Source organism: Rhinolophus hipposideros (assembly GCF_964194185.1).
Source record: "Rhinolophus hipposideros genome assembly, chromosome: 7".
NCBI lineage: Eukaryota > Metazoa > Chordata > Mammalia > Chiroptera > Rhinolophidae > Rhinolophus > Rhinolophus hipposideros.
In genome coordinates, this window is record NC_138053.1 from 69,419,071 (window position 1) to 69,434,786 (window position 15,716).

Sequence of the window (15,716 nt, forward strand, 5' to 3'; positions counted from 1 at the left end):
GAACTCCACATAGGTATATATCGTATTGTTTCATGCCCCTCTGCAGTGCTCATCCTCTTCTCTTTGCTTGCAATGTCCTTTCCAAAGAGTAAGGTCATAACACAGTAGTGAAGAGGGTACACTGTGAGGTCAGGCATGCAGATGGATTTTAAATCTTGACACTACTGTGGGGTCTTTGTAAAGTTATTTAACCTCCCTAAACCTCAGTTGCTTTATCTGTAAAATAAATTCAGAAGTACTTATTTTTTTTTTTTTCAGAGTTCAGCTTTTTATTGAACATGTTACAAGAGGTTTAGTCAAAAAGACCAAAGCCTATGTCATCATCAGACTCCTCAGATTCTTCTTTCTTTGCTTCCACTTTCTTCTCCTCATCTGGCGCAGCAGTGGTGGAGGGGGCAGGACCTCCTGCTGGGGCAGCGCCAGCTGCTGGGGCAGGTCCACCAGCCCCTACATTGCAGATGAGGCTCCCGATGTGGACATTGGCTAGAGCCTTTGCAAACAAGCCTGGCCAGAAAGGTTCAACATTTACACCGGCTGCTTTAATGAGGGCATTGATCTTATCCTCCGTGCTGTCACCTCATCGTCATGCAGGATGAGGGCCGAGTAGATGCAGGCTAGCTCTGAGACGGAGGCCATGCTTCAGGCAAGTGCTGCCGATCGCGGTGCTAGTCGCCGGATGAAGTGAGGGCCTCACCCCAACGCGGCCTTAGCTTCCTCGGAAGGACCGAGCACCTTAACCGGCAGCTGAGGAAAGGGCCAGAAGTAATTCTTATATTTAGATGAAATTATGAATGTGAAGGTTTATTTTTATAAGTAGTAAGTGTTGAGCAGTTACCGTGTTTCCCCGAAAATAAGACCTAGCCGAACAATCAGCTCTAATGTGCCTTTTGGAGCAAAAATTAATATAAGACCCAGTCTCATTTTACTATAAGACCGAGTATAATATAATATAGTATAGTATAGTGTAGTATAGTATAACATAATATAATACTGGGTCTTATATTAATTTTTGCTCCAAAAGATGCATTAGAGCTGATGGTCCATCTAGGTCTTATTTTTGGGGAAACACGGTAGTAAGGAGTAAATAAATATTAGCATTACTAAGGAATCATTGGCATATAATATGAATCTATTTTTAAATAACTGATGCTAACGGTGCTCTGGTAGATCTTCTTTTTCTCAGTATGTAATGAGTTCTCTTAATGTACCATCTTAGTCCAGTTCTATAGCTTTTCATTGACTTTTGTTTATTCAAACAGCCTCATTTAAGTTCTTAAGGATTTGTTTTAAAACTTTAATTTCATATTTGATTCAAGTCCCTTAGTACAGGCTGATTCAAGAGATGGGGTGAGAGTAGTTTGCTTGTGTTCTTCCTCTTGTGCACACATGTACACCTTCACTAATCCTTCTTCCTTAAATCTCTTCCTCTAGTCTTGGCAAAAGAAGGCAAAGTTGTAGTCCCGTAGTCACCTATGTGGCTGACTATACTTCTGTTCTAGCTTGTTTATGGGTTTGGTGTAGATAGATGTTTCCAGTGGGACTCATGGAGGAGAGGTCTTTCCTAATCAACACCTCGACATTTTATGACTGTCCACCCCCCACCAACCAACTAGCCAGATGCCTCATGTTCCATTATTCTGATGAATGTGCTTCTTCGCTCCACGCTGTGGTTGTCCCCTTAGACTGTAGCACACAATCTCATCAAACTTCCAGGGACTCCCACATTCCTCTCTTCTCTCCCCAGATGTGGGTTACTATTACCTTCAAAATCCAGTATCTTATTTCCTGGGCAACTTAGAACTCAAGAAGGAAGGAGTTCTCCAGAGTAAAGTGATGTTGGACTTCATTTCTAGAAGTCCCCACCATGACTTCTCTCCTAATCCTCTTTTCAGATCCAATGCCTAACTACATATACAACCAAGTGATTCTTTTGGACCCTTGGCCACTTGGCTTGGAAGAGGAAAGCACTGCTCTTTTATAGGGAGTTTAGAAGTGAGAACGTCCCCTTCTCATGAAGACCATAATTCATCAAGAGGTAACACTTTTGTCTTACATGGACAATGGCTGGAGTGAAACTGGTCTTGTGAAATGGCTCCCATCTCAGTAAATCCTTTGGCTGGTCTCAAGAGCTGGTGGTTCTTCTGAATTTGTAGCTTGGGATAATTAAAGCCTGATATTCTTAACCATACTCCTTAAGGTCCAATTTCATTTTAAGAATCCAATATCATCTTCTTACATTTTTATTTTTCTTTATCAGGGCATAATATTATTTCAGAAGTCTTCCTTAAAGCCCGAGTTGGATTAAACAGGCTCCTTCTCCTCCTACATCACCCTTGATTCTTATCTGAAGTATTGGACAGTTCAATATTCTCTCTGCTCCATCTTGTATTTCAGCTAGTGTTTTAGCAACAATGACAGAACCCAAGTAACCTTTGGCTAGCTTGGTGCACAGGCAACCAGGCAGAAATTTGCCTTAGGCCTAAGCGTCTTACCTCTCATTTACTGCTGCAGGTGTTGCTGATGTCTTAGCTGGATGGCTATGCTAACCTGCCAGCACTTATGCACAACCTGAATTTTCCTGAAATGAATGCCAGTGAAGTCACCCTTGACCAATGTGTGACAGACGCTGATAAATGCCACCCCCGCCTTTGGACCTTGGGGCTGACAGTTCTAAAATGCGTTTCATAAAACTCCTCAAATGATTCCAACATGATCGCTTTCTCCATTCCATACTTCTGCCATCTGGGATCATAGTCCTATATTCCTATATAAACTACTACTATTCAAGCCTTCATCCAAGGCTATGATTTTTGAAGAAAACTCAGCTGAGACACCATATTATATTGAACTAATTTGTTTTTGGAATTGTGTGCCCACCACTACACTGTAAGCTACTTTCATATCTCAGCACTGCCCCTGACACATAGTGCATACTCCATTAATCTTTGTTGAATTAACATCATTTATAACTTACTCTTTTCAAACAAAAAGTTAAACAAATATTGTTACCTTATAACCCATATGAAGACCAGATTCAAATAATCATATCTATCTACAGTCATTGAAAACCTAAATGTCAGATAGCTACCAACATTGAATGGAAAAGATTTCTTGGAAATGCTTGAGCTCTGCATGAAGTCAGTATATCTTTACAGTGTCAGAAATCTATCATAAAGTACCTTAGTTAATAAGAATTTATTCCCTACTGTGTTTATAGCATAGAATTAGACACCTTGAGGGAAAGAAATGAATCCATTGGATAGAAGAACTTGAGATTTATGATAGAGACAAAACCAGCTCATGTTAAATTCCTGGGGAACAACACCAATGAGCATGTCAGAATATACAAAATAATGTATTAATTGAAAGCTGTGTATAAATTTTTCTAAGAAGATACCAAATCCTCCTAAGTTAGTTTGGAATCACCCACTTTGTTTGGTTACAAATAGTAGATTAATGAGTTGTTCTATCTATATCAAAACTCCTAGTAATGGTCTTTATAAACTGTGCAAAGCCTTCTCTGGTAAATTCTAAGCTAGAAATGGTACTTTTTTGATATAAAAGTCTCGTCTCTAGCACCAAATAATACAATTTTCCAAATGGAAAATAAATTCATTAAGAGCATATGTCTGAAATCTGACTTCCTATATTCCTATATAAGTTGAATACTGGACAAATTGATAAGATTTAATAATTTATCAGATCCAAATGATGAAAGGCATGTTTACCATATTGCTTTGCTAGCTCCATGAATGTGTTGTACTTGATGTGTAAATAAAATAGTTTACTCTGAAGATATAAATATTAAGCACATGCTAAACATTTAGGAACATACACCAGAAAATTATTCTAAAAGAATTTGCTCTGAAAGTATGGATTTTAACAGCACACTTTATTCCTTTGATTTGTAAACTGGAAAATGTAAATTTAGTTGAACAACAGGACACATGGTAGTTTTTGAGTTTAAGTCTTAAACAAGAATTCTGAAAATGGGAAAATTGTCCTGTATTATTGCAGAGAGGGAGTACCATTGTCATGTAAACAAAGGGAAACCTGGTAGTAATTTAAAATGAGTTACATACTTGACAGTTGACTCCTTTGCGAGATTTTTCTATTCTTTCAATATTAAAATAAATAATGGATTTTGCTTAAAAATGGATTTTCGCTTTACCAAGTAGAGCATCTATTTAATATGGCCTCATGATTACAAATATATACACTTTATTACATACAAAAAATTTTAAGTATGATATTTTATAGCTAATATTTAAAAAGTGAGTTCTAAATAAAGCAATTAAAGTATGATAATATGGTTTTAGGTTATATTTTGGTTGGTGTACAAATATGTTACCCAGCCTATATTTATGGGTTTTATGGTTCTTGAATCAAGTCTTTCACATTTTCCTAGCACATTAAAAATTCTTTGGAAAAAATACAACAAAATCTTTTAACAATCACCTCTGGAATAGACCAAATTCTTTTAGTAGAAGGCAAAAAGTATATTAAGCTGGAAATATCAGTAATAAATAATGAATTATGAGTAAGGAAGAAATTATTTAAAATGTGGTGTTTGATGAAAGTATCTTTACTAAATAATTCAATAACTTTCTTCTAGTTTATTTCCTTTGGTTACTTATAACTCTATTTTGGGAAAACAAGAAAGAAGGAAATTTTTCCTGAGTAGGAATCCTAATTTAGTAGAAATTCATAAATACATTTAATTTATAACTACATCATGGAGATAGACTACACTTTCAGTAGTTTATACATATTTTACACCAGTTATAATATAAATGGAATGTCATGGCTGTATAGGACAATAGAATCCCCTGAAATAATAAGTCTACAGTATTGTTAGAAATAGTAAAGGACAGTATTATTTAAACTCTAATACTTATTTTATCTTTAGCATTATTTAAATGTCACTGTAAGCTAGGACTATATACAACTGGAAATAATGACTCTATTCAATTACCTCATTTTTGAAGCTTGCCAAAAGTGCATGCTATGCATGTTTAATTCATCATGTTTTGCTAGTTAATTAATAAAAGGAAATTTCACAGACTGGAACTATAAAATAATTTATAACAGAAGCATGAGCAGGTAGCCCAAGGTCTCATTTGAAATCCTATATTAATTTAAAATTTTTTCGGAAAAAAAAGCCAATTGCTAAGAATTTTGGTTATTCAAAAATGCCTATTTGTGACACATTATACAATACTTTAAAATGCATGTAAGCTTTGTTCCTTATTTTTTATCTTTTTAAAAATATAGTTTAAAGCTATGGTTTTAAGATACTATAAGTCAAATACTCTAAAACAACACATAACAGACCAAGTGCTAATGGGAAGAAATCTACTGCATCGTAGGACCATGTATTTTAAATTGATTCTGGAGGTAGAAAATGCATTTGGGAGAACTAGCTCCAACACTGAGTTTTAGGCATTTGTAATTTTAATTACAGCATCTTCTGCCTCTAATTGTATGACCTTGAACTAGTTACTCAGCCTCTTTGTGCCTCAGTTTCCTAATCCGTAAATACAGAGATACTAATACTTGAGAGGGTTAAAAGGATCAATTGCTGTAAAGTGCTTGGTGCAGTGCTGATGCATACTTAGAACTGAATAAATGCAAACTAGTTTTATTAACATCACAGTCGTGCCCAGGCCGTGTGCTTCACACTCTCCTAGATTTAGACGACTCTCTTTTTTGTTTCCTGGATAGAAGCTAGAATAATCAGTACAGGTTTAAATTAGTAACATTTTTTTATTGTGCTGATCAAAGAGCAGGATTCTGTATTATTTGTAGGCTTTATTTAAAAAAACAAAAAACATAACCAAAATTTTGATACCAGGAGCTACCCTGCACCAGCAGTAACCAATTTTTTTGAGATGCAATACTGTTTTTATTTTCCTAAGGTTTTGAGGTAAGTGGGAGTGGAGATAAAAACAGGTATAAAATTGAACAATTAGTAAAGTATGTAGAAGTATAATGGTGGTAATCCAATAGAACTGTATGTTTTTTTCTTCCTGCCAATGAATCCCAAAACAGAGAATTGTATGATGTTCATTATTAGCTTTGCGTAAGACTAGACATGTCACTTAGTCTTGAGTTCCTAGCTAGGGATCCATTCCCTGTAGGATATGAGGGAAGATTCCATTACCTCTACAAAGGATCACTTTCTGCTCTCAGTTATGGGGATGTACTTTCCATCTTTCTGTATAGCCACTCTCACCATTTCATTTGCCAACATCTATATGCAACCGCTGTGAAGAATACTAATGTATAGACAAAACCAATAGCAGACACTGTTCTTATCATTGACGAGCTTAAGGTATATTTGGAAACAGCAATAGATAGCAAACAACTAGAAATCAAAATAAGAATGAGTAATCATGTAGATTGTGGAAACATACCATGTGGACATTAGAATATAAAGAAAAGATGTCTGAACCTTGGGTTTCTCATCTATAGAAAGTGGGTATGAATGCTCACCTCACAGGGTTGTTATGAAGAATAAAGAGTCAGGCACATTACATGTCCTTAATAAATATTAGTTGAAATATCATCCAGGCTTGGAGTAACTAAATTTTTTTTTCCATTCATTTGCATGGGGATCCTATCTATTGCCTGCCTGGTATTGATGGATACAGTGGTGAATAAAACCAAAATGAATTCTACTTTCACAGAGCCTAAACACTAGCTGAGAAAGAAAGAAAACAATTACATAAATATAAAAGAAAATATCAAACAATGATATGCTAATGGACAATAAAAAAGAAAAGTAATGTGTTAGAGAAAAGGAGTTACGCTAGATTGGATGATCAAAGAAGACCTTCCAAAGGAGTGATATTAAAGTTGAAAGGTGAATGAGAAGAAGGAACCACAGCTACATTCCAATCATCTGATCCAATGTGCCAAAGGGCACATTTAAAAGATTTATGGAAGTTCATGATGAGCATACCTTAGTTTTCTAAATGCTACTTCAAGACCACTGATACTGACTTTCCCAAAATATACGTATATGCATCCCATGACCTCAAGAAATCCAACACAAGCCTAATGCTTCCTTGGGGAATCTGATTTTTCTTGTGTGTATGAGGATGTACTGGGTATGTGTTCTACAAAATGCAATTACTGCTAACCTGCTTGATTTTCTACTTGAAATGATTATTCCATGCAATTGACCTGTCATCATGATGACACTTTTCAGATTGCTAAGCCCTATTGATGAACATAATGTTTTTATTCTCAACAATTGGTAGCACTTTATCTGAAGGTAGCCTGGCCATAATACAGGCATGAACACAGTTCCATAACATTCTGTGGTGTCATCTTCCATTATTTGTGCTTTCCTGCAGTACAGCAATAAATTATTTGTATGGGATGTTGCCTTGACATAAAAGTTGTCTCTGTGGCCTTGAATTGTTTTGGGGGGAGGGATTAGAGATGGAAAAGAAGATGGATATGATAAGATACACATTATAACCTGATGAGACAGCTGCATTTCCATGGGAGATGATCAAAAGACTTGTTATGAATCTGTGTTAATTTTATAGGACCTCCCAGGTTTTGATAGTATCTTTTCATAAATTTGTTAGAGTTTCTTCACTAACCTCTTTTGTAATAATGAAATATATGGAATATTTAAATACACAATCAATACAATCAATCGGGTTTAAGAAATTTGGGAAGAGTCCCTGTTATGACCTTAAGTAAATTGTCAGATTATAAGGCTAATACAGATATCAAAGGGTGTACTGAATAGGATTGTTGGGAGGTAGCTGGCCAACAAGTTTGAGTGGCTTTATCATCACTGAACGTATTACTCCATTCTCTACATAGCACTGTCCTCCTGAATGAGGTAGTATTTCAAGATACGCTTTGGTATCTCCTTCTAGACATAATTAAGGATTTGTAATGCAAATAAGAATGTAATATGAATACTGCTGTATATGTTCTTTTGGTAACTCTTGATTACAACCATTAATTCAGCTCTGTTGTTGGCCCCAAATCAGTTCCAGTTTCCAGAATGTTTTGTCAATTTTTACTACTTACCTGCTGGAAAGTTGCTTTGCCGAGTGGGGATTGAACCCCAGAGAAAATAATACAAAACATTTTGGTAACAGGCTGTACTTTCTTTAGTGGTACTAAAACTTCCAAGTGAAGAAAGCAATGAGTCTCTGAAGAATTGAACTGTTGAAGTAGAAGATGAACTTCTACACCTACTAAGAAAACATGAAGATGGACTTACGAATGAATGAGCTCATATGTGTTAATAGATTGTGCCAGTAGGAGAAGAGGGAATTGGTATTTGCCTGACAGATTTAGTTTTAGATCATATATCCTCTTAGATTCCTATATCCATGTTATGTAAATGGCTTAGGGTTAGAGTAGTCCAAAAATATGTTGGCAGCAATAAGTGATCATGGATGAAAGATTTGAAATTTCTTGCCCCACATTACTTAATACAAAAGGAACTCTCTTAATATTAAAACCTTAATATTTTAGATATGTGGTAGTACAGAGATAAAGAGGACTGAAGATTAATTGAAACAGACCTGTTAAAATTCCAGTTCTGACATGTGTTAACCGGATGACATTGCAAAGATTCCCTAACTTCTAAATTCAGTTTCTTTATTCTCAAGCTAGAAAGAGGAATACCTATCTCACAGGAGTGTGATGTAATATATATATATTACATATATTACATATATATAATGTAATATATCTAAAAGTACCTGGTATAATTCTGAGTATATTTAGATGTTCAATAGATGGTATTCATCAAATGATCTCTGGCATCTAGGAAAAGTTTTGAAATGACTGCTACTCAATTTAATTCACATATACCAGCCTCTTATAATACAATTCTTCCTGCCATTTCATCTTTCAAATTACTTCTAAGGGTCTCTCTCCCTCTCATACACACACATATACTTTTATATATTTTTTTTATTTTACATTCTGGCTTTCATCATGGTGGGATGGTGCAACAGCTTCTTAATGTCATCCTCTGCCTTTCTAACTTTCCCTCTGTCTCAAATTCATCTTCCAGGCTGATTCCTCCAGAGTTTCCAACACAATTCTCATCTACTTTAAAAACTCACTAAATTCTCATTGATTATCACGAGAAACCCACCTTTTTCTAGCTATCTTTCACCATTCTCAACAATATAGTCATACCCTCCTATTGCCAGTGATCACCTACAGTCAGCTGCAGTCTTCGTAACTTTAGAGTTACCTATTTCTGCATTTTCTGAAATGATCTCTGTCACAAAGCTTACTTTTTCTTATCTTCACTCATGCCATGCTCATTTTTGAGAACATTCGTATAAACTATTCATACGTGCTCATAATGCTTTCTAGCATTCTATGATTATTATTTCCTCTGAATCCCTGCTGTTATTAATTAAATTGAGAGTCAACTTCCAAGTTTGTCTGTTCCATACTATTACAGGTTGAGTTCTCCAAAGCCAACTTTGACATGAAGTTGAATGTGCACGATGTATAATAAGGAGTTCCCTTGGAATCAATACCTGTAGAACAGAGGCAAAAGAAGCAGGACTGGGTCAAGGGAGAAATTGAGTTGCCAAGCAGGACAAACAACAATTTCAACTGACCTCAGTGGGAGCCCTAGAGCTAAAATGACCTACCCCAGTTGTCCTGAGTTAGGCTGAAATAGCCTGGCCTTTTCAATGTTGATTTGATCTGTCAGTTAATATGGCTCCCTCCTCTCTGAAGGGTGTGAACTTGGCAGAGGTGGATTTCTGCAGCTGAAGAAATGCCTGAAGATACAAACAGGTGAAGCACTTTGCTGACAACACTCTCATTAGTTGGGACAACAAATTCTTTATTGAAGGAAGATCTGGGCAATGTGTCCCCTTGTATATCACATACCCATAAACCAAAGGCAACTAATTGAGCTAAACAACATGACCTTAGTGATTTGTATCTTCTACTGACTGAAGCATTTTACAATGTCAAAGAAAGGGGTCTGTGTCCCATGCTGGAGAACAAAGAGCCCCAATTGTCAGCAATCTGTGTGATGATGCATGAACAAAAGAATGAATTTATTCTGGAAAATGACCCCCTTTATAACTTGTGGACTGGTTGAGGAAGCAGCAAGGTTATCACTAAACAACAAAGACCCTCTGTTCAGAACCATGTTTTTTTGCCCTTATTTTTTAAATTTATTTATTTGATTTAATGAGGTTTTATTTTTCAAAATGTACAGTTGGTGGGTCCTGTTGTTCATACATTTTCACCAGCATCTGGAGCTTCCTCATCCCTGGTGTCTCTGGTGCAAATTACTTGAGCTCTCTGCTTTGAAACTAGTTTAATAAGTCCTTTACTAAGGAACTTCTAATGGGGCTGCCCTGGCCAAGAAACCGCAGATCTTCAATTTCTCAGAGACATAAGCTTGTAGTGTTTGGGAACTTCCTTACAGAGTTTGTCACAGGTCACATTGTTAACACAAGACTAGGTTATTGAGCTTGTCCTGAAATTTGCCTTTGGACTACTTCTTTTTTTTTGGCCTGCCCCCAGATTTGTTCACTGGATCTTTGTCTTTCTTGGCCAACTTTCCAGTATCTTTCTTCTTGTCCTTGGGCGGCAAAGCGAAGCTCAGAGAGCAGCTGCTACAACTGTAGCCTTGCTAAGATGTCAGACAAAAAGTTAGAACTTATTTAAATGCTAAAACAAACTCCACAAGGTTTTGGTACATAAATCAGAAGTATACTTTTCTTATGAACTTTGCATTTGCCCTAAGAGACCCCAAATAAGACAACTTTTCATCTCAAAACATCACACAATCGCATTTCTCCCTCCAGAATACTATTGCTAATAACAATTTTAAATAGCTTTTTAAGAGCCTTAACCTTTTCAAGGATACTCATCACATTGATTTCTCAATAGTTTGAATCTCTGTATTCTCTCTGAGTTCTAATATCTATGGTGACATTTTCTGTCAGACAATTAAGTGTATTTATCTGAAGCTGAATTCGTGAGTAGAGAACATCAGTCCTCTACTCAAAAATTCCACTAGCTGTTCACTCATTTTAATATCTTTTGTAAAGTGTATTTTCAAATACTTAAAAACAAACCTCACACTTCATATATTATGTTTCTCATTCTGTAATCATATAAAACCACATGGTTGTGTTTAGTGCCATAGATTTATCATGCTTTGTCATCACGATCTTCTCAATTCAACAAATTCAAGAAATATTTATTTATTTATTACAAAGCACTGTGCTAGGCACATAAGGTAGGCACATACAAACATAATACCGACTTGGACATTTATTGAATCGAATTTGCAAAGCAATTTTTGAGTTTGTAAAAAAAATAAGATGTATCCAACAGCTATAATTCAAATGAGAACGCTATTACTGTTGACTGACGGATTGGTAAAGGCTTCATGGAGGAGATAGTGTCAGTGTTCGGCCTTAAAGATTGGGTGGCGATTTCTTTATTTATTCATTCATTTATTTAAAGTTCACAGGTCAGTAATGTTCACTATAACAAAATTAGGACATAGAGTGAAGCCAAGATAATGATAAAATAATAAGTGCACAATCTCAGTATTCATATTTTGTTGAATCTTTTACTTGATCTATGCTTGTCTATCAAAACTATGTGAAAACCTTTACCCAAATCATCAACTCTGTTGATTTGGTACAAAACCAGTATTCAGAGTTAAAGCCATTTTTACGTGTTTTTTTTTTTTTTAATATTATGATCAAAACTGGCCTCGCATGTGTTTGAATTTTACACAGAAGGTTACATTTTCACTTCTAGCTATAAGTCCCAAGCCAGGAGTGAGTGTTATAGTGAGTTTATTAACCCCTCAGCCAAAGAGCTCAAGTATGTGACTTTCTGTGACCCTGAACTCAACTCACTGGCAAATAGTTGTCTCTCTCCAAACTACTGTAAGATTTATCAGAAAAGAAACCATGAGGCAATAATAAAATGAAATTTTCATATTATATTCTGGGTTGAAAGTCCACACACAAAAAGAGCACACATAGTTAATTTCCTAAGATGCAAACATAAAATGAAAAAGCAAGTGAATAACTATTAATCAACAATGACTCTCTTTTGTTGCCTTTCTTGATTTATAGATTTTAATGTTCTAAATGTCTAAGTTTGAATAACAATATTTGAGATATGCTCAGTGCCTTAGAATTTTAGAGTGATTCTGCATGCACTATCTTTTTAGCCTCCTAATTAGTAGATACATAGATGGTATTCTCTTAATTTTACATGTGAGAAAATGGAGATGTTGAAAGGTCATGTGAAAATTTATTGTCAAGTAGCAAGTTATGTGTGAAACTTGGACTAGAAATCAGGGCTCTAGCTTCATTTTCAGTGTGCTTCAGTAGTTTTTAGATGCAAAATCAACCAATTTTCTTCTCACGTTTGAATAATAATATCTGGTGAATCATCTTAAGAGGAGCATTTTCATAACTCTCACCTGAATGAACTATTGTTTAAATGCTATTAGTTTTTGGCAATAGGCCTGAACTGAAGTACTGACATATGGGAATAGAAAACCTTTTTGCTCCTTGCAGAAAACATTTATTTTTCCTGGCAGTATATCTTCAAAGTAGCTGCTGGATGGCATTAATAAGCTCAGGAGGAAGGATCTAGAAGGGTGGCAAATATAGGTGTGAAATTCAGCTGCTCCTGATGTAAAATAAGACCCATAGGTGGCAAAGAGCCCTGAACTGAGAGCGAGAGCACTGACTCAGAGTTTAATAAAACACAACTGAAACGTTACCTTGGGGGGTGAGGTGAAACATGCCAGTTTAACGTCAACAGCTTTCAATGCAACTTTTTCTCATTTTAAAGTAAAAACACAAAAAAGTCGTCAAGTTCATAGATGAACTTTCTGGTCATATTTTTGATATGACCAGAAAAATTTTATGAAGAATTTTTATGAATTCTTCATAAAAAAGATTAAATTCAAACCTTAACATTATTATAAAGCATTCAATATCTCCATGAGTACTACATGGAGAAAATATGTTACAAAGGAAAGAGAATAAGAGTTTAGGAACAATAATATTGTGTATTAAATGTTTTAGAGGTCTGAAGTAGCCCAAAATATATTCCTGAGAAGATAAATGGCAAGTTCAATATTATTAATAGGATAGAGCGGGTGGTAACAAAGATGATTGGAGAGCTAGAAAATAGGATTTATATGGAAAAGTATTTGTATAATTTAATTAGAGAAAGACATGGCTAAGGGTGATAACAACTTTCAAGTAGGTTGAATATTTTGAGATGATAGTAATAATTTATTTCTCAGTTTTCCTGAATCAAGAATAAATTATACAAATTTAAGTGATAGTGTAAGGATTTCAGTAAGATATAAGAAAGAACATTTATTTAGCTAGGATGTATTGGGTGCCTGGTATTTTGTAGATTTTCTGATAACTATTTGGGTTATAAATGTGTGTGCTATGGGTTAAATTGTGTCCCTCCAAAAGATATCTTGAAGTCCTAACCTTGGATACCTGTGAATGTGACCTTATTTGGGAATAGGGTCTTTGCAGATGTAGTCAAGTTAAGATGTGGTCATTAAGGTGGACCATAAACCAATATGAATGATGTCCTTGTAAGGACAGGAAAATCTGGACACAGACACACAGAAAGAGGAGTATATCGTGGGAAGACAGAGATGTACACAAAGGGAAAATGATGTAGAGACATCATCTACAGGGACAGGATGGCCATGTGACAACAGAGGCAGAGATGGCAATTATACTGCCACAAGCCAAAGAATGCCTTTGGCTACCAAAGGTTGGAAGAAGCAAGGAGGGATCCTCCCCTAGACTCTCCATAGAAAGCATGGCCCGCCCAAAACCTTGATTTTGGACTTCTAGCCTATAGAACTACGAGACAATAAATTTCTGTTGTTTTAAGCCACCCAGTGTATAGTACCTTGTTATGGTACTATACAATGAGTAAGACACTCTCAGACTCTGAGAACGCAAAGCCTAGTGAGTAAAACTGAGATGATGTAATTATATTGCAACGTGCCTGTAATACCTCCATGCTTTCCTTGAAACACTGTACCTGCAAAATCCTATCTTTTCTCCAGATTCATCTCAAATGCTACTTTCCTTTTAGATCTTTCTTTTTATTCTCAGATAATAGATTGCTTAATTAAAATGGTATGTATCCTTTTGAACTGTAAAAATGAATTTTAATGTTTATTTCTCCTAGTCCTAGAACAATGTTTGGTAGTTTGTTGCGTAATAAATAAACGAATGATAAAAGGAATACCTGAGTGTGGGTCATAGTCAAGAAATGAAATTCCCTCATACTCAGTGTGTAGCACTGTCTAAAATGGATAAACCATATGCTTAAATTTTATATGATTAAATTTAATGTGATAAGTGCTATTTGGTTGGTGTAGAAGTAATTGCGGTTTTTGCAATTATTTTTAACCCTTTAAGCCACAATTACTTTTGCACCAACCTAATGTAATTAATATATGTATAAGATACCATAGGGACACAGAGGTATGAATCATTAACTTTGACCAGAGAAGTCAAGGGAAGGAGACTTAAGATGATTCTGAAGTTCTGTTCTAATAAGTATAAAATGTTGCCCATACAAATGAGGTGTATAATACAACCTGAGAATTTCCTTTCTTGTTCAATGAATGTAAACTTTGTTAATGTTTCAGTTATGACTTTTGGGATTAACAACACAGGAAAAGTGGCAGTTTAAAGAATACTTCAGGTAGTACTTTTGTTTGCCAATCTCAATTTATATATCCATATTTTGAAAATTTTCATGTGTGTTTGGAGGACTGTGACCTCCATTGTACCCAACATTAAGAATATACTGATTTACAAGGTTGGCCAATTTTGTATACAATTTTTCATTCACAATAAGCTCTAAGCCCCCAAATTTCACCTGACCTAAAGCAGACTGAGACAATGCTTTTATGTAGCCAACTATGGACATCAGTTTTCAATTGTCCTTTCTCAATCGCAGAGAATTTCTTTAGATTATTTATGGAAGAAGAGTCCCCTTTTAAATAGCTGTACTTCTGGGCCAGGAATTGAAATTCAAAATTTTACTTCATCTTAATTCTCATTTTAAGGAGAGGATGCCTAGAATGTTCATTCAGTTACCTCTTCTTCTCCACAGCAGCCCAGCAAGGCTGTTAACAGCCACCATGAAGGTGATTGGGATCTTTCATTCTCACTGGCTAAACCTGCAGCGCAGGTAGAATGGAATGAACATCTTTCTCCTTGGTTTTCCTTTTCTGTCTACAAGCAACAGTTTTCATTTCTTTTGTCCTTCGTACATCTATCTTTTCTGGACTCTATCTGCTTCTTGGCATGAGCATCCAAGTCACTACAATGGCCGCTGCTGCCACTTGTGAGAAGTGAATACTCAACCCTCTTCACTTCAGCTTTCCACTTTTCTATTTGCTTCTGTTCCTGGGAGTAGACAGACACTACAGACATACCTCAGAAGGTGAAGGTGATTATCTGATGTCAGGAACAAAAGCTAGTAGAGCCAAGATAGCTAAAGAGGTGACACCATGTAAGGAAGAGTGTGTGGACCATTGCAGTGACCAATGACTTCCTTATTGAGGGACTGTCTGCCATTCTCGATACCAAGCAGGTTATGATCTTTGAATCCTCCAAACCCTTCTGAGATTTTGAGCTCTAGCTAACTTTATGTTA

The 15,716-nt window shown here is 35.7% G+C and overlaps 1 pseudogene across 1 annotated transcript; it reads right to left on the bottom strand.

The window, feature by feature from the left end:
* Window positions 1–292: 292 nt before the first annotated feature.
* On the bottom strand, window positions 293–726 carry LOC308499836 (large ribosomal subunit protein P1-like; annotated as a pseudogene). The gene has a single exon. The product of its transcript is annotated as a large ribosomal subunit protein P1-like (transcript).
* Between the last annotated feature and the right edge of the window lie 14,990 nt (window positions 727–15,716).